This window comes from Rutidosis leptorrhynchoides, chromosome 3 (genome assembly GCF_046630445.1).
Source record: "Rutidosis leptorrhynchoides isolate AG116_Rl617_1_P2 chromosome 3, CSIRO_AGI_Rlap_v1, whole genome shotgun sequence".
In the NCBI taxonomy this organism is placed as follows: Eukaryota; Viridiplantae; Streptophyta; class Magnoliopsida; order Asterales; family Asteraceae; genus Rutidosis; species Rutidosis leptorrhynchoides.
This window is the reverse complement of record NC_092335.1, coordinates 267,547,428-267,566,983: the sequence shown is the minus strand read 5'-3', so window position 1 is coordinate 267,566,983 and position 19,556 is coordinate 267,547,428.

The following is a 19,556-nucleotide window of genomic DNA, read 5'->3' as shown; positions in this document are numbered from 1 at the left end:
TCGAAATGGAAATGTGGGGTATAAACCGCAGCAAATAGAAGAGAGCATTAACTATGGATGACGATGACTATAGAAGACAGAAGCAGGGACATCGAAATATAAGGGAAGGTGTAAAATCTAACAACAACCGGAAATTACAACCCGTATATATCGATGCATATAGCAATGTAAAGACATGGGAGAACTAGAAACACTATAAACCCAAGAGTATAGTAGAAGTAAATAGATTCTTCTGGTGGCAGATTAAAAAGAAGAATGACAGATATGCAAGTTAAGAGGATATCAAGGATCAGGATGGGATGGAGCATATTAACGAATACTTTAAAGTAGGAATTGAGAAAGAAAGAATAAAAGGTGTGAGTTGTAAGAAAATGGAGAGGATGGATTTATAGGAGAATTTTCGACAGAGCAATCGAAGAAGATTATCGCGTTCAACCAAAGAAGATCTAAATCTCCTTAATTATCGAAGAATCAAATCTTATTATGAAGATTTCTTCTAAATTCCTTAAATTCCGGAAAGCAATCTTGAACACGCCGCCGGTTAAGTCAAACCTGCATTTATTCATTTTTCACTCTTTTGCGATAGCTTCACTTATACTCTTCGCATAATCAAATTGGGTTATCTATATTACTCAATGATGATAAAACTATATGTATCAGTTTACATTCGTCATAATAACATTCTTACTGTTAGTCATGACGACCTTTATCAAATTTCGGGACGAAATTTCTTTTAACGGGTAGGTACTGTGATGACCCGGAAATTTCCGATCAAATTTAAACTTTAATCTTTATATGTTCCCGACATGATGAGCAAAAATATGTAATGTTGAGTCTCGAAAGTTTTGAAAACTATATTCATATAATCAATTACCCTTTGACCATGCCTAGAGATTCACGAACAATTATATATACATATACATATGTGTGATTATTAAATTGAGATATATTATATAAAACATCGAACGGATTAGTGGATATGATTATAAGCTATGAGATCTATTTTATGAACCTGGAAATTCTATCAAGGTATTGAATAGATAATACTTTACATGAATGTATTTGTTCGATGTAACTTTATCGACGAGATTAAAAGATAATATCAAATGATTGAATTATCAGATACATTGAATTATGATTAAGAGTATCTGTTATGAGGTCCACTTTGATTTAGGTAACCCTTATTATTAACCGTATTCGGAAAATGGTAAAGTGAGTTATAAGTGAAGACAAATGTGTCAATTAACGGGAACTAGCCAAATGTTAGTGGAGTTTTCTGTTCGACTTTCTATATAAACGTTAACTAGTTAACCTTACTATTATTTAGAGTGAAAGTGAAACTTTGGGAATATAGTTGTATTATTTAGAAAGTTTAAGGAAAACAAACTAAACGATGACGCATAAGGAAATTATGTTTTTTTTAGTATAAACGTTATAGGATATAATATTTTAAACAATCTTCAAATATACTTTGAAATATAATTAAAATCTAAATATTTTATTAAAGTATTTCAAACCTATATATTATAAATATATTTTAATTTAGTCAAAAGACGTTTTGGTTTAAGTTAATGTTATTAAATATACTTCGATAACTAACGAGGGTATGAATTATAAAAGTAAATGACCAAAACACTCAAAAGATTAAGTTATACTTTGAGTGGGTTAGTTTTTAATTAATTTAAGTCTAGTTATTAATAAAGGTACGTGTCACAAAATGTTTAATTTAAAATAAAATATTTTGACAAACAACGAGACTTTAATTTATAGAAGGAAATGACCACAACACTCAATTTTATAAGTTATATTTTTATAAAGGTAATTTATTGTTGAGTAAGTCTAATTTTTGTAAAAGGTACACGTCACGTAATGTAAAAGGCTAGTTTTCTAAATGTACGAAAGTGCGCCCGAAAAACCGAAAGTGGTACATGAGTCGTGAGACCACGACCGTGTCATTTTTGTAAAAATTATATTTTTACCACGCACGTAAATATAATATAATATTTAATTAATTCTAAAGATTTAATATAATATATATTAAATAATAAAAAAAAACCTACGTATCATATAAAACCTATGTATCATATGTACGAGTCAAATTTCTATAAATAAAAAAAAAAACCTTCGTACAAATAGAAGTGTCGGCATAAGAATTAGTTGATCATGAGCTGGACTCCATTGAGTGTTGCAACTGCGAAAGTGAATATGAGAAAAATTGGGTTATAAAAGCTCAAATTAATTTGCTCGCTGAATTCATTTCTCATGCTCCCATATATGCTCTGTATACTATCTAAGTTAATTAATATTATTAATTTTATTAATATTATTAAGAATAATATTATTATTAATTTTATTATTATCGTTAATATTATTATACATAAAATATTACGACGAGGTCATGAGCGGGTCATTTCAAGACCAGTTTTGCGAGTAGGATAGGGCTAAGGAAATTATGGGTTATAGCCATGGAGGTGATGGGTATGGTTCATGGGTGTATTCGTGAGGTCAATCTAGTGTTTGTCATCTCCGTCGCGTCTTCGTACCTTTCCTACAATATTGAACCTCAATATTGATACGTGAGCACTCATAACTTAACTTTTATTTACTAATAGTGTATCCCTGACTAGTGCTCGAGAATATAGGATTGTGCATGCTTGTATATTTGATATTGCCCTTAGATAAGTTATGTTGAATCTTAAAGGTTGTTATACTAGGGATGAATTAAGGTATAAGATATGCATGTCATTGGAAAGCTAGTGAAAAATTAATAACTTTTCCTTTAGATGCCAAAGGGATCTGATGGACGGATTAGAAATTATAGCCAATTGAAATTTCATAAAAATGATTATTATTATCGTCGTTAATATCGTTGTTCTAATTTTTTTTATCTAATTGTTAATATTATTATTATTATTATAATTATTATTATTATCATCATTATCATTATCATTATTATTATTATTATTATTATTATTATTATTATCAATAAAAGTATTATCATTAAGAATTGTTATTTTTATAGTTATTATCGTTAAAGTTATAATTAGTATTATTATTATTATCACATAAAATAGTTATTAGTATATTCATTATCATTATAAAACATTATTATTATTATCATTTTAAATAAAAATTATTACTTTAAGGTCAATATTAAAAAGTATCGTAAATTTAGAGATATCATAATTAGAATTATCATTTTACCATCATATCATTTTTTTAGTAAATATAAATATTGATTTTTATTAATAAAATAATAATAATTATTATTACAAAATAACACGACTGTTACTTATTATTATTAGCAATGCTATTTTATCAAATAAATGTAATACAAATTATATAATTACCTCAATAGAATCTATCGCAATATTTTTATGATATTAAATAAACTTTATAAATTTTATTACTTAAGACATATATAAGTATATTCTAATATAAAATTTTATTTACTAATAAATGAATTATATTATTTACTCTATTAAATCTTTTAAAAATATTTTAAAAATATAAAAACGACGATATTTAAATTATATAATAATCATTTATAAATTTTTTTTTAAATCATTTTGAGTCAAACTAATTTTTGTCGATCCTTGTATATTAGACTCGAGCATTAGGATTGTGGTACACTATGACTTAACTTAATGTATTAGACAAATTTTGACAAATACATAAATATATATAAATAATTTAGGTTCGTGAATCCGAGGCCAACCTTACACTTGTTCAATGAAGTTATATGTATTTTTACTACAAAATACAGTATGGTGAGTTTCATTTGCCTTTTTACCCTTTATATTTTTGGGCTGAGAATACATGCGCAACTTTTATAAATGTTTTACGAAATAGACACAAGTAATCAAAACTACATTATATGGTTGAATTATCGAAATCTAATATGCCCCTTTTTTTATTAAAGTCTGGTAATCTAAGAATTAGGGAACAGACACCCTAATTGACGCGAATCCTAAAGATAGATCTATTGGGCCTAACAAACCCCATCCAAAGTACCGGATGCTTTAGTACTTCGAAATTATATCATGTCCGAAGGAGGATCCCGGAATGATAGGGGAGATTCTTATATGTATCTAGTTAATGTTGGTTACCAGGTGTTCACCATATGAATGATTTTTATCTCTAATACGATGCGAAATGCCTGCTATGAGAATGATATTTATGGAAATGATAAATGAAAATCTTGTGGTCTATTAAAATGATGAAAATGAAATGTTTATGATAAACTAATGAACTCACCAACCTTTTGGTTGACACTTGAAAGCATGTTTATTCTCAGGTTTGAAAGAGATCTTCCGCTGTGCATTAGCTCATTTTAAAGATATTACTTGGAGTCATTCATGACATATTTCAAAAGACGTTGCATTCGAGTCGTTGAAGTTCATTAAAGATTATTATTAAGTAAATGACAGATTAGGTCATTTATAGTTTGGATATTATAAAATGGTATGCATACATGTCAACTTTCGATGTAATGAAAGATTGTCTTTTAAAAATGAATGCAATGTTTGTAAAATGTATCATTTAGAGGTCAAGTACCTCGCGATGAAATCATATGTTATTGTATTCGTCCCTATGGATTGGGTTGGGTCGCTTCAAGTAGTCCACAATTAGTTGTTTAATAAAATAAATAAAGACCCCATCGTATTCGTATTAATCGGAATTAATCTCGACCCATGGTACCATGTTGTCAAATGACGTGTTGCTTACATAAAGTACCGTGTTGTCAAATGACGTGTTGCGTACAATCATGAGGTCTTATAATTAATCCTCTCGTGTTGTTTACGGGTGGTCCTGAAATATATAAAATCAAATCTTAAGTAAATATATATAAAATATCATATTAATTAGCAAAGATATGATTAGTTTAGTTTTACTCCAATTAATTTCATAGCTAAACTAGCTTCGGATACCCAATTTTGTTTTAGCCGTAGTTTCTTCAATACAACTCCGTTTTTGTTGGTTCAACTTGCCACTTCCTTGGATCAAGCCATTATTTATGAATATGAACAGTAAATACCTTAGTTTGTATTCAAAATCACAGGTTATAGGTCAAACTTTGGTGAATCTTATGAAAGTGATCATTTCCGTCGTAAAAACAACATCTAGATGATCATTTTTACAAAAATACTTACACTTTGAGTTACACCATGAGATTTTTATATATTAACATATTCATAAGAAACATATTTTTTCCAGAATATAAACTTCCAATTCAAAGTTTAAGATGGTTTTTAATTATCCAACCCAAAACAGCCCCCGGTTGCACTCCGACGACGTAAATTCAGTTTTAAGGTGTTCTTTGTAAAATCAAGTTGTATCTTGTTAAGTTAGCATATCATTATGATATATTACAGGTATTTAAGTGTTTTAAAAGTCAAGTTAGAAGGATCTATTTAGTTTGCGAACAAGTTTGAAATCATTCAAACTATGTTCTTGTTGTTATAATTTGCAACTCAAAATAAGATAGCTATATGAATATGAATCGAATAAGATTATGAATAAGGTTACTACCTCAAGTTACTTGGATAAAGCTACTGGAAAGGAAGTATAACTCTTGATCCTAAAGAGTGGTGAAGTTGGATTGAAAGATTGGAAGTAATATTGCAACTTCTTGATTCTAGGTTGTTTTTATAATGATTAAAGCTTGTAATTGAAGCTAAATGATGGGGAAAATGCTTGGAGATGATCAAGTATGAAGTTAGGAGTGTTTTGAGAGAGAAATGGGAGTGTAAGTATGAGAAAATGGAATGAAGAAATGGTGTTCATGCATAAAAATGTTTTTAGTTTATAAAGAAAAAAAAGATTCCTAATTTTGTTTTCTTGCTAAATAATTCATGCTACTTGACAAATGGTTGGTTCCACATATTCCTTAATCATTTAAGGCTACTAAGGATGATAATTGATGTGTATATACCAATAGTATATACATCTAGAAGTTGCGTACAATACGGTTACATATACCCTAGGTATACGTGTGGAAATCTTGAGGAAACAGAACGAGAATTCAAATATAGCTATCTTTTGTAAATATACTTATATTGTTTTATGTATATAAGCCCTTTAAAGATGATTAAATACATATTTATACGATACTTGTATAAGCATTATAAGTTATAGGTATATATGTCAAAGAACGTTACATATAGTTATCGTTTTAAAAACTTAAGTTAGTAGTCTCAAAGTATACTTATAACTCATTATAAGTTTTAAAAACCTATAACTCACCAACATTTTTGTTGACGTTTTAAGCATGTTTATTCTCAGGTGATTATTAGGAGCTTCCGCTGTCGCATACTTAAATAAGGACGAGATTTGGAGTCCATGCTTATATGATATTGTGTAAAAACTACATTCAAGAAACTTATTTCGTTGTAACATATTTTTATTGTAAACCATTATGTAATGGTCGTGTGTAAACAGGATATTTTAGATTATCATTATTTGATAATCTAGGTAAATTTTTTTAAACCTTTATTGATGAAATAAAGGTTATGGTTTGTTTTAAAATGAATGCAGTCTTTGAAAAACGTCTCATATAGAGGTCAAAACCTCGCAACGAAATCAATTAATATGGAACGTTTTTAATCAATAAGAACGGGACATTTCAACTTATACATTATTATTATATCAATTACTTTATTCCTCCACTAGCTACATTATATAATATATTTATATCCTATCACATATCTAAAGTAGATTACATATACATACATTTGGAATCATAATCGGATAATTAAAAACAATTGCAAATTGCTACATCCACTTATCAATTTTTGTTTCACTTTGATCGGATCTCATCATCTTCGCAAACCACCATCATTTCCACCTTTAACCGCCGCCACTACCACACTTCTTAACTGCTGATAATTCTATTAACTTGTGCTACTTACAAACTATAACTACTTGTTAGTGTTCAAATTGAAACAAAGACAAAACCATGATCGTAAAAGGCTGCTTTACCTGCTCCAATACAGCCCCCTGATGCGTGTTTCTGCAGTCCAATAACCACCTGCTACAAATTGTTTTGCTGCTGCTAAAGTTTTCATTTCTACTGCAGCTTCAAATGAATCTGTTACGATCAAACTACAGCTGCTATAATTATACTGTTGGTTTTATTTTAAAGGCGACGATGAACCTGTTTCAATCATTCCTTCCTTTATTCAAGACTCGATCAATAGTATTACCCCTCAAGAACCCAACATCATGCAAACAGATTTCTATTTCAATGTCTGATTAACGAGAAGAAGGTACTATGCAGGCTATTACTACGCTTTCTATTTTCTTTATATATCTCAAAACCACAACAACCAACTGCTATATTATCTACATTTTCTATTTCTAATTTTTTGATTCTATAACAAACGAATGATGATGATCCTGATGAAGACGGTGGGATCGTGATGACGTGAATTGGTGATGATAATACTGTGATAACGATGGTGTAGATGGTGTTGATGACGATGAGGGAAAATGAGGACGATGAAGATGAATTGTTATAATTTTGACAATGATTATAATGATTACGGTTTAGATGATAAGATGATAGAAAGATTAAGATTGTGAACTGCATCGTTGTTACAACTGCTTCAATTAAATTCGCTTTTCTTTTCCCGCGTTTGTCAAACCATACCACAAACCCTATTTGTTTCAAAGAAAATCGGTGGATACAAGTTGGTTAGTTGGGCTACAGGCTTCTTTTAATAGGGTGTTGGGCCATACACATGTTATAGTGATTGGGCCGAAATAGAGTAGTTTTTAAGAAGGATTAGAAAATAGAAGAAAATCGGATATATAATTTTTAATTAGTGGGATTAAACAGAAAAATAGATCAGCTCAATTGGTTTAGTGTTGTGATGGGTGAGCAAAAGGTCATGGGTTCGAGCAAGGTCCATGGCAAAACTTTTTAGAAAAAGCTTATAAGGGTATATACAATTTTTTTTTTCTTTCTATTATTATTATTATGATCCTTAATATTATTGTTATGATTATTATTATTATTAATTATTAATATTATTATTACAATTATTATTACAAGTATTATTATTATTATTATTATTATTATTATTATTATTATTATTATTATTATTATTATTATTATTATTATTATTATTATTATTATTATTATTATTATTATTATTATTATTATTATTATTATTATTATTACTATTAAAACGATTAAAAAGATTACTGTTATTATTATTATTATTAACATTTTATTACTAGTAACATTATCATTATTAATACAATTATTATTATTATTATTATTATTATTATAATTAACATTGTTATCAGTATTATTATTATTGATATTATCATTATAATTAAATACAACTTTTTATATACCATTATTAACATTATTTTACTAAATAAATATTATGTATATAAAATTATATTTATAAGTAATATTACATAAGTATGTACTAATCAAATTAACGAATTTTATACGAATATTTATATATAGCAAATTAAGTATTTTTAATATAGTATTAACTAAATATATATTAATATAACTATATAAATAGTAAATTTCTTTAAATATATATACACAAATCAAATATATATAGTATGTAAAATAAGATTTAATATATGAATTTGAATTACAATTATGTGTATTAATATAAATATAAATGATATAGGTTCGTGAATCCGAGGTCAACACTACATTTGTTAAATGACGTCATATGTATTTTTACTACAAAATACAGTATGGTGAGTTTCATTTTCTCCGTTTTTACTCATTACATTTTTGGGCTGAGAATACATGCAAATGCTTTATTAACTGTTTTACAATATTTATATGCGTGAGTTTCATTTATCTTTTTACCCTTTATATTTTTGGGCTGAGAATACATGCACAATTTTTTATAAATGTTTTTACGAAATAGACACAAGTAATCAAAACTACATTATATGGTTGAATGATCGAAATCGAATATGCCCCTTTTTATTAAGTGTGGTAATCTAAGAAATAGGGAACAAACACCCTAATTGATGCGAACTCTAAAGATAGATCTATTGGGCCCAACAAGCCCCATCCAAAGTATCAGATGCTTTAGTACTTCGAAATTTATATCATGTCCGAAGGAGAATCCCGGAATGATGGGGATATTCTTATATATATATATATATTGTGAATGTCGGTTACCAGGTGTTCAATCCATATGAATGATTTTAGTCTCTATGCATGGGACGTATTTATGAGAACTGGAAATGAAATTCTTGTGGTCTATTAAATTGATGGAAATGATTATTTATGTTAAACTAATGAACTCACCAACCTTTTGGTTGACACTTTAAAGCATGTTTATTCTCAGGTATGAAAGAAATCTTCCGCTGTGCATTTGCTCATCTTAGGGCTATTACTTGGAGTCATTCATGGCATATTTCGAAGATGTTGCATTCGAGTCATTGAGTTCATCAAGATTATTATTAAGTCAATTATAGTTGGTTATATTATGAAATGGTATGCATGTCGTCAACATTCGATGTAAATGAAAGGTTGTCTTTTAAAAACGAATGCAATGTTTGTAAAATGTATCATATAGAGGTCAAGTACCTCGCGATGTAACCGACTATTGTGAATCGTTTGTAATCATTATGGACATTGTCCGGATGGATTAGGACGGGTCCTTTCAGTTGGTATCAGAGCGGAGGTCTTAGCGAACCAGGTCTGCATTAGTGTGTATAACTGATAAGTCGTTAGGAGGCATTAGTGAGTCTGGACTTCGACCGTGTCTGCATGTCAAAAGTTTTGCTTATCATTTCTAGTCGGAAATCATCTGCTTATCATCCTTAGGAAATTACCTGCTTAACATTCTTAGTCTAGACACATCTTACTACAATGATTGCATGAATAGTGTATAGACAAAAATCCATATCTTAGCGTATCTATTACTGCAACTTTGCCTGACAACTCCCGTAGATTCCTCCGTAACTTATGGGATTTTAGTATTATATATGCATATGAAAATTATGTATTACAGGTTACTAATCTACATCCTATAATCTATTTCTTATCGAAAATCCTTCATCTGATTGTACGAGATGAATCCCTCAACCAGTTCGAGTCCCTCAGATTTCGATAGCTATTCTGATAGTTATTCTAACAGTTATTCCGACATGGATGTTCACCTAAGCTCTGGAGGCAACTTCACCAGAATAAATCAACCAATCAATCATCCCCAGTTCATCTGATGGATTCGTAGTTGACTTAACCGATAGAGATGAGAGGAAGGCGATCCTTTCCACCCACCAACCGAATTTACCTCTTGGCAATGAACCGGGAGCACTTACCGACGAATCTATCCGAAACACCATTTTCAGCCTCATTTCTAGAATAGTTCAACACAATTATATTCTATCCACAATTCTAAACCTTATTCATCCGCTTGTACCGACCGACAATCAATCCGGAATAATGGAAGAAGTCAACAAGCTCCGCGCCCGAGTTATAGCCTTGGAAAATTATGGTGCAAAATGTACCAGCTTCAGCAACAGCATCGGCACCAACAGTACCATCAACAATCCATGCCTCAACATCTCATTCTATATCTCGAGTATAATCATTATTCTACGTATCGTTCTACATCAATTATCTTCGTTCGACATGACGATTATGTAATCTCTAATGTCTTAGAGATTATGTATACTAGTTCTAACGATAAATCAAATGAGATTAATGTTATATTATCTCATTAAATCTATGATTACATTTGAAGAAAATATATATGTAAGTATATTTTCATAAGGATTGTAATTAAAATTTTTTTCGTACAAACTGTTAATGGTGAAAATATTTTAACGGGTAGGTAATACCCGAGGAATATTTAGATTTCACATTAATAAATTACACTGTACATTCTTCAAATCTGTTTCAACAGTCATATACTATCCTACTTACATCCACCGATATACGTATCCGTTCACCAAAGAATAACTATTTTCATTCAAATTCAATTTCATATTAGGATTTTGACATATCAAAATCCAACAAGTGGCATAATGAAAAAAAAAAATAAAAAAAATGGACACAATAAAAATTGATTTGAAACAGACTAATTAACAATATGAAATTTTGTTAAGAATCCACGCTAACAAAATCCTAGCTAACTGTTCCTAGCTAACTGTTAATTCCGTATTACATTTTATTTATCGCAATTTAATTATCGCAATTTATTTTATCGCAATTTAATTCTCGTAATTTTATTTATTGTTATTTAATTTTTGTTATTTACTTTACGCACTTTATTTATCGTTATTTAATTTCTGTTATTTATTTTACGCACTTTAAATATCGGGACACGTATACAAGGTTTTGACATATCATATCGACACATCTATATATATTATTTGGAATAACCATAGACACTTTATATGTAGTAATACGGGAGTTAGCTATACAGGGTTGAGGTTGATTCTACAATAATATATATAGTTTGAGTTGTGATCGAGTCTGAGACGTATACGGGTCACGACACATGTTAATTAATTCGAATATTATATATTAAACTATATATGAATTATTGGACTATTACTGTGGACTATCGACTGTGGACTAATAAAATTGGACAATCAAAATGAATTAAAATATTGATTAAAACATATGAAACTAAACATTTCATCAAGTTTGCCACTTGATTTCATCTTAAACCTCATTTGTATCTTGACGATTACAATCTGCGTTCAAACCCTACATGATTCTTGAAAACACCTTAACCAAGAGGATGAACCAACCGCACGTTATCTACGAGAAGAAAGATTGATGCATATAGTTATGCACCTGAAAAACAATCGGAACTTGAGTAAACGTTTAACGCGTAACTGTGCTAATTCCTTTAACGTTATTATTACCGAAAATAACTTTACAATTCTTTTTCAAATAAGTAAATTTTGTCATAGCTCCAACAAATCAACTTCGACTTTCATTCAGATTAGCCTTATTATAACTTTGATATATAAGTTGCCTTTTGTCATCGTTATTGGGGAACCGTTTATGTTCCACCACATTAGCAGTAAACTTACCAGCAACTTCATTACTCATTGGCCTAAGTCTCTCCGAAGAACCATTATATTTGTTCGTTAAACTCTATCATGTACTTATTCGTATCTGATAACGAGAACTGCCATACTAATTACCGAATATCAGCAATCAGTACTTTGAAAACTCACAGCATATCTACATCAACAGTTATATGTATGATATTTATCCCTTAGAATTATGATCTTTCATTCTGAAATTCTGAAAAGCACTCAGTCTACAAATCAATACTTTGAATGTTGAACAAGCTGAATGAAGCAGCAGAAACCGTAGACAACCGTAAACGACCTTAATCATCGGAAGTTTGATGATAAAGAATAGTATGTTGGAAAAGCTCAGAAACATTGGAACTGGAAAACAGATTGAGCTAACCACGAAGGAGACCAAGGACAAATACAAGGACCAAACCCTATATTCAAAGGATCCAGGTAATTCTGGATCCGATGAAATCTTTAGAGAATATCTTGCTCCGAGGTCATGTTAAAATCTTGGGGAAAATCTTTCTTCATCAACCATCGAACCAAGAAATTTCAAAATATCATCATCAATATCTTCGATATTTCTGAGGATATTTTCATAAATATTCTCGTCCGAAATTATATATCTCCTCGTGCTTCCTGTGTATCATTATATCGGAAACATTCAATAGAAAATTTAATACCGAAAAGCAGATTATGCAAAACTATGAAGGAAGCCGTGGATAAATAACAAAGAATAAGTTTGACTTTAAAGAATCCAAATGATTCTGTTTCTGATGAAATCTTTAGCGAATACCTTGCTTCCGAATCTAAACCCTTACGGATAAATCTTCTTCATCATCCATCGATATTAGAAATTCTAAGATATCATTGTATCTTCCATCATAAATATCCTCCATATTTCTGAAGATATTTTCATAACTATTCTTATCTGAAATCATTAATCTATTCCTGATATCAGTGTTACATCATATAGAAACTGTTAGTTTCTATATTCTGTAAACTTTCGAGCTTAAAATATGAATGTTATTGAAGTAATGTTGGGAACTGATGCATGAGTTAGTATAATATAATGACACTTGATCAACGTGATTATATTACAGTAAGTCATGCTGAGTTTCTAATGGGACGTGATGATTCACAGATCATAACGTCATCATGTGCCATGTTACATAACTCTTTCATTCTGCTTAATTTCTGAACATATCAAGAAAGTATATTCTTGATAGTTCTATACTCAGTGATTCTGGTAATTTGACAAATCAAATCGCACGATTACGTCCTTTCTTGGTTAGAACATTAAGTTCATTCGAAACTCCATACCTACGAATTCTGGACCATTACTTGCAAAAAGAAAACAAAAGCATGGAGCTCCGAAATAGAAGGGGGTATAAATCGCAACAAATAAGTGAAATCATTAACTGTGAATGACAATGATTATAGAAGATGAAAGTAGAGACTTTGAAATATAAGGGAGAATATAAAGCCCGATAGTAACACATAAATTACAAACCATGGATATTAATACGAATAACAATATAAAGACACGGTAGAATTAAGAATAGCATCACCCCAAGGTAATAGTAGATAGTAAACAGATTTCTTCTGGTGGAAGATTGAAAAGAAGGATGACAGAAATGATAATTAAAAAAAAATAATATCAAGGATTAGAACTGGATTAAGCATTTTCACATTCTTTTGGATGTATGAACTAAGAAAGAAAGTATAAGAATGGTGAGAATAATAGAACGGAAGAACTTAAATTATAATGGAAATATCAGACGGAGTAATCGAGGCAATCACCGTATTTAATTATAGAGATCCTAATTTCCTTACTCGCCGAAGAATCAAATCTTTTAAATTTCGAAGATTTTCTTTAAATCCCTTGAATTCTGGAATTGAATCATGACTACGTCAAAAGTTATGGAAAATCTCCATTTCTTCATCTCGAACTTTTGTGATAGCTTTATTCATACGCTTCGATTAATCGAATCATTTTATCCACATTACTCGATGATGATAAAACTTTATTTATCAACTCATATTCGTCATGAAAACATTTTTATTGTTAGCCATGACCACCTCACTCAAATTTTGGGATGAAATTTCTTTAACGGGTAGGTACTGTGACGACCCGAGAATTTCCGACCAAATTTAAACTTAATCTTTATAAGTTTCCAACACGATAAGCAAAGTCTGTAATATGGAGTCTTAAATTTTTTTTTTTTTTTTTTTTTTTAAACTGTTTACATGGATTCATTTAATATTTGACTTTCAACCATTCCCGATGATTCACGAACCACTATTTGTAAATAGATACATATATATTTGAAATATGAATTAAAATATTATATGACGTAATTGTTAGAATTAATAATGTAAAATAAAATAATATATAATAATAATAACTATTATTTAAAATATAACTATATATGTAAATAATGTATAATGAATATATATATAGTTTTGAATTTATTTTGTAAGCAACAATAACGCTTAATTGTCATTCGATCGATAATAAGTAAGTTAAAATCAAACTTATATTATTTTAAAATAAATTGTGATTCGAAAATAAGTTTTACAAATTATAGACTTATTAAAAATGTATTTTGGGAACTATTGGTTGAATTTTAAAAACTTTCATATTTTACTTGGGATTGGGAGTGAATAATTAATGTAATTTTTATTTAATAATTAATGATCAAATTTTATACCATAATGATCAAAATAAATAAATATAGTTAATCTAAAAATTTGGGATTTTTTTTCTTAACATTTCTATCCGCCACTGATTAACAACGGTGCATGATTTAGCATCCCGGGAAAAAGTGTCGGTAACATAATCCAAAGAGGTGGCTACTATACTATTTGAATTGTTGTTTCTGCCCGTTGTTAATTAATAACTAATAATAATGGGTAATCAATGAATTATATAGACACTTGCCTTGGATCAGTTATGTATCAAAACTTTTGCGAATCAAATAATATAATAATATACTGTGATTACCTAATGAACCAATAAGTGTATTATGATTCACCATCACTATTGGAGACAGCTGATTTTTTTTGTCATTAATCAGCTATTCAACCATCTAAGAGTAAACAACAAATGCAATTATTTCCATGTTTTGATTTAGTTTTGTCTTATAAAGAAAAATCACATGACTTATACATTATTATTATATCAATTACTTTATTCCTCCACTAGCTACATTATATAATATATTTATATCCTATCACATATCAAAAGTAGATTACATATACATACATTTGGAATCATAATCGGATAATTAAAAACAATTGCAAATTGCTACATCCACTTATCAATTTTTGTTTCACTTTGATCAGATCTCATCATCTTCGCAAACCACCATCATTTCCACCTTTAACCGCCGCCACTACCACACTTCTTAACTGCTGATAATTCTATTAACTTGTGCTACTTACAAACTAAAACTACTTGTTAGTGTTCAAATTGAAACAAAGACAAAACCATGATCATAAAAGGCTGCTTTACCTGCTCCAATACAGCCCCCTGATGCGTGTTTCTGCAGTCCAATAACCACCTGCTACAAATTGTTTTGCTGCTGCTAAAGTTTTCGTTTCTACTGCAGCTTCAAATGAATCTGTTACGATCAAACTACAGCTGCTATAATTATACTACGGGTTTTATTTTAAAGGCGATGATGAACCTATTTCAATCATTCCTTCCTTTATTCAAGACTCGATCAACAGTATTACCCCTCAAGAACCCAACATCATGCAAACAGATTTCTGTTTCAATGTCTAATTAACGAGAAGAATGTACTATGCAGGCTATTACTACGCTTTCTGTTTTCTTTATATATCTCGAAACCACAACAACCAACTGCTATATTCGATCTACATTTTCTATTTCTAATTTTCTGATTCTATAACAAACGAATGATGATGATCCCGATGAAGACGGTGGGATCGTGATGACGTGAATTGGTGATGATAATACTGTGATAACGATGGTGTAGATGGTGTTGATGACGATGAAGGAAAATGAGGATGATGAAGATGAATTGTTATAATTTTGACAATGATTATAATGATTACGGTTTAGATGATAAGATGATAGAAAGATTAAGATTGTGAACTGCATCGTTGTTACAACTGCTTCAATTAAATTCGCTTTTCTTTTCCTGCGTTTGTCAAACCATACCACAAACCCTATTTGTTTTAAAGAAAATCGGTAGATACAAGTTGGTTAGTTGGGCCACAGGCTTCTTTTAATATGGTGTTGGGCCATACACATGTTATAGTGATTGGGCCGAGATAGAGTAGTTTTTAAGAAGGATTAGAAAACAGAAGAAAATCGGATATATAATTTTTGATTAGTGGGATTAAACAGAAAAACAGATAAGCTCAATTGGTTTAGTGTTGTGATAGGTGAGCACAAGGTCATGGGTTCGAGCCAGGTCCATGGCAAAACTTTTTAGAAAAAGCTTATAAGGGTATATACAATTTTTTTTTATTTCTATTATTATTATTATGATCCTTAATATTATTGTTATGATTATTATTATTAATTATTAATATTATTATTACAATTATTATTACAAGTATTATTATTATTATTATTATTATTATTATTATTATTATTATTATTATTATTATTATTATTATTATTATTATTATTATTATTATTACTATTAAAACGATTAAAAAGATTATTGTTATTATTATTATTATTAACATTTTATTACTAGTAACATTATCATTATTAATACTACTATTATTATTATTATTATAATTAACATTGTTATTAGTATTATTATTATTGATATTATCATTATAATTAAATACAACTTTTTATATACCATTATTAACATTATTTTACTAAATAAATATTGTGTATATAAAATTATATTTATAAGTAATATTACATAAGTATGTACTAATCAAATTAACGAATTTTATACGAATATTTATATATAGCAAATTAAGTATTTTTAATATAGTATTAACTAAATATATATTAAATAACTATATAAATAGTAAATTACTTTAAATATATATACACAAATCAAATATATATAGTATGTAAAATAAGATTTAATATATGAATTTGTTCAATTACAATTTTGTGTGTTAATATAAATATAAATGATATAGGTTCGTGAATCCGAGGTCAACCCTACATTTGTTAAATGACGTCATATGTATTTTTACTACAAAATACAGTATGGTGAGTTTCATTTTCTCCCTTTTTACTCATTACATTTTTGGGCTGAGAATACATGCAAATGCTTTATTAACTGTTTTACAATATTTATATGCGTAAATTTCATTTATCTTTTTACCCTTTATATTTTTGGGCTGAGAATACATGCACAATTTTTTATAAATGTTTTTACGAAATAGACACAAGTAATCAAAACTACATTATATGGTTGAATGATCGAAATCGAATATGCCCCTTTTTATTAAGTCTGGTAATCTAAGAATTAGGAAATAGACGCCCTAATTGACGCGAACTCTAAAGATAGATCTATCGGGCCCAACAAGCCCCATCCAAAGTATTGGATGCTTTAGTACTTCGAAATTTATATCATGTCCGAAGGAGGATCCCGGAATGATGGGGATATTCTTATATATATATTGTGAATGTCGGTTACCAGGTGTTCAATCCATATGAATGATTTTAGTCTCTATGCATGGGACGTATTTATGAGAACTGGAAATGAAATTCTTATGGTCTATTAAATTGATGGAAATGATTATTTATGTTAACCTAATGAACTCACCAACCTTTTGGTTGACACTTTAAAGCATGTTTATTCTCAGGTATGAAAGAAATCTTCCGCTGTGCATTTGCTCATTTTAGGGCTATTACTTGGAGTCATTCATGGCATATTTCAAAAGACGTTGCATTCGAATCGTTGAGTTCATCAAGATTATTATTAAGTCAATTATAGTTGGTTATATTATGAAATGGTATGCATGTCGTCAAATTCGATGTAAATGAAAGGTTGTCTTTTAAAAACGAATGCAATGTTTATAAAATGTATCATATAGAGGTCAAGTACCTCACGATGTAACCGACTATTGTGAATCATTTGTAATTGATATGGACATTGTCTGGATGGATTAGGACGGGTCCTTTTAGGAGTCACCTCAAGACATATCGTATTACTACTTGCTACACGTACAATTTGTAGTGACCCGAACTTTTCCATGTTTATATATATATTAAATGAAATTGTTATTTACATGATTAAGTGTTTTCAACATGTTAAGCAATCAAACTTGTTAAGACTTGATTAATTGAAATAGGTTTCATATAGACAATTGACCACCCAAGTTGACCGGTGATTCACGAACGTTAAAACTTGTAAAAACTATACGATGGCATATATATGGTTATATATATAGTTAACATGATTTTATTATAAGTATGTATCTCATTAGGTATTTTAACAATGAGTTATATACATAAAAATGAGACTATTAATTTAAGAAACTCGAAAACGATATATATAACGATTATCGTTATAACAACTTCTTACTAGGTACATATGAATCATATTAAGATATTGATACACTTGGTTAATTATGTTAAATGATAAGTAAATATATTATTAAGTGTATTAACAATGAAATACATATGTAAAAATAAGACTACTAACTTAATGATTTCGAAACGAGACATATATGTAACGATTATCGTTGTAACGACATTTAACTGTATATATATCATACTAAGATATATTATATATCATAATATCATGATAATATAACAATTTAACATCTCATTTATTATAATAAACAATGGGTTAACAACATTCAACAAGATCGTTAACCTAAAGGTTTCAAAACAACATTTACATGTAACGACTAACGATGACTTAACGACTCAGTTAAAATGTATATACATGTAGTGTTTTAATATGTATTCATACACTTTTGAAAGACTTCAAGACACTTATCAAAATACTTCTATTTAACAAAAATGCTTACAATTACATCCTCGTTCAGTTTCATCAACAATTCTACTCGTATGCACCCGTATTCGTACTCGTACAATACACAGCTTTTAGATGTATGTACTATTGGTATATACACTCCAATGATCAGAGATTATAGCCCATTTGAGTCACCTAACACATGTGGGAACCATCATTTGGCAACTAGCATGAAATATCTCATAAAATTACAAAAATATGGGTAATCATTCATGACTTATTTACATGAAAACAAAATTACATATCCTTTATATCTAATCCATACACCAACGACCAAAAACACCTACAAACACTTTCATTCTTCAATTTTCTTCATCTAATTGATCTCTCTCAAGTTCTATCTTCAAGTTCTAAGTGTTCTTCATAAATTCCAAAAGTTCTAGTTTCATAAAATCAAGAATACTTCCAAGATCGCAAGTTTACTTCCAAGTTTTCTAAATCCATTCCAAGTAATCATCCAAGATCAATAAACCTTTGTTACTTACAGTAGGTTATATTTATAATACAAGGTAATAATCATATTCAAAC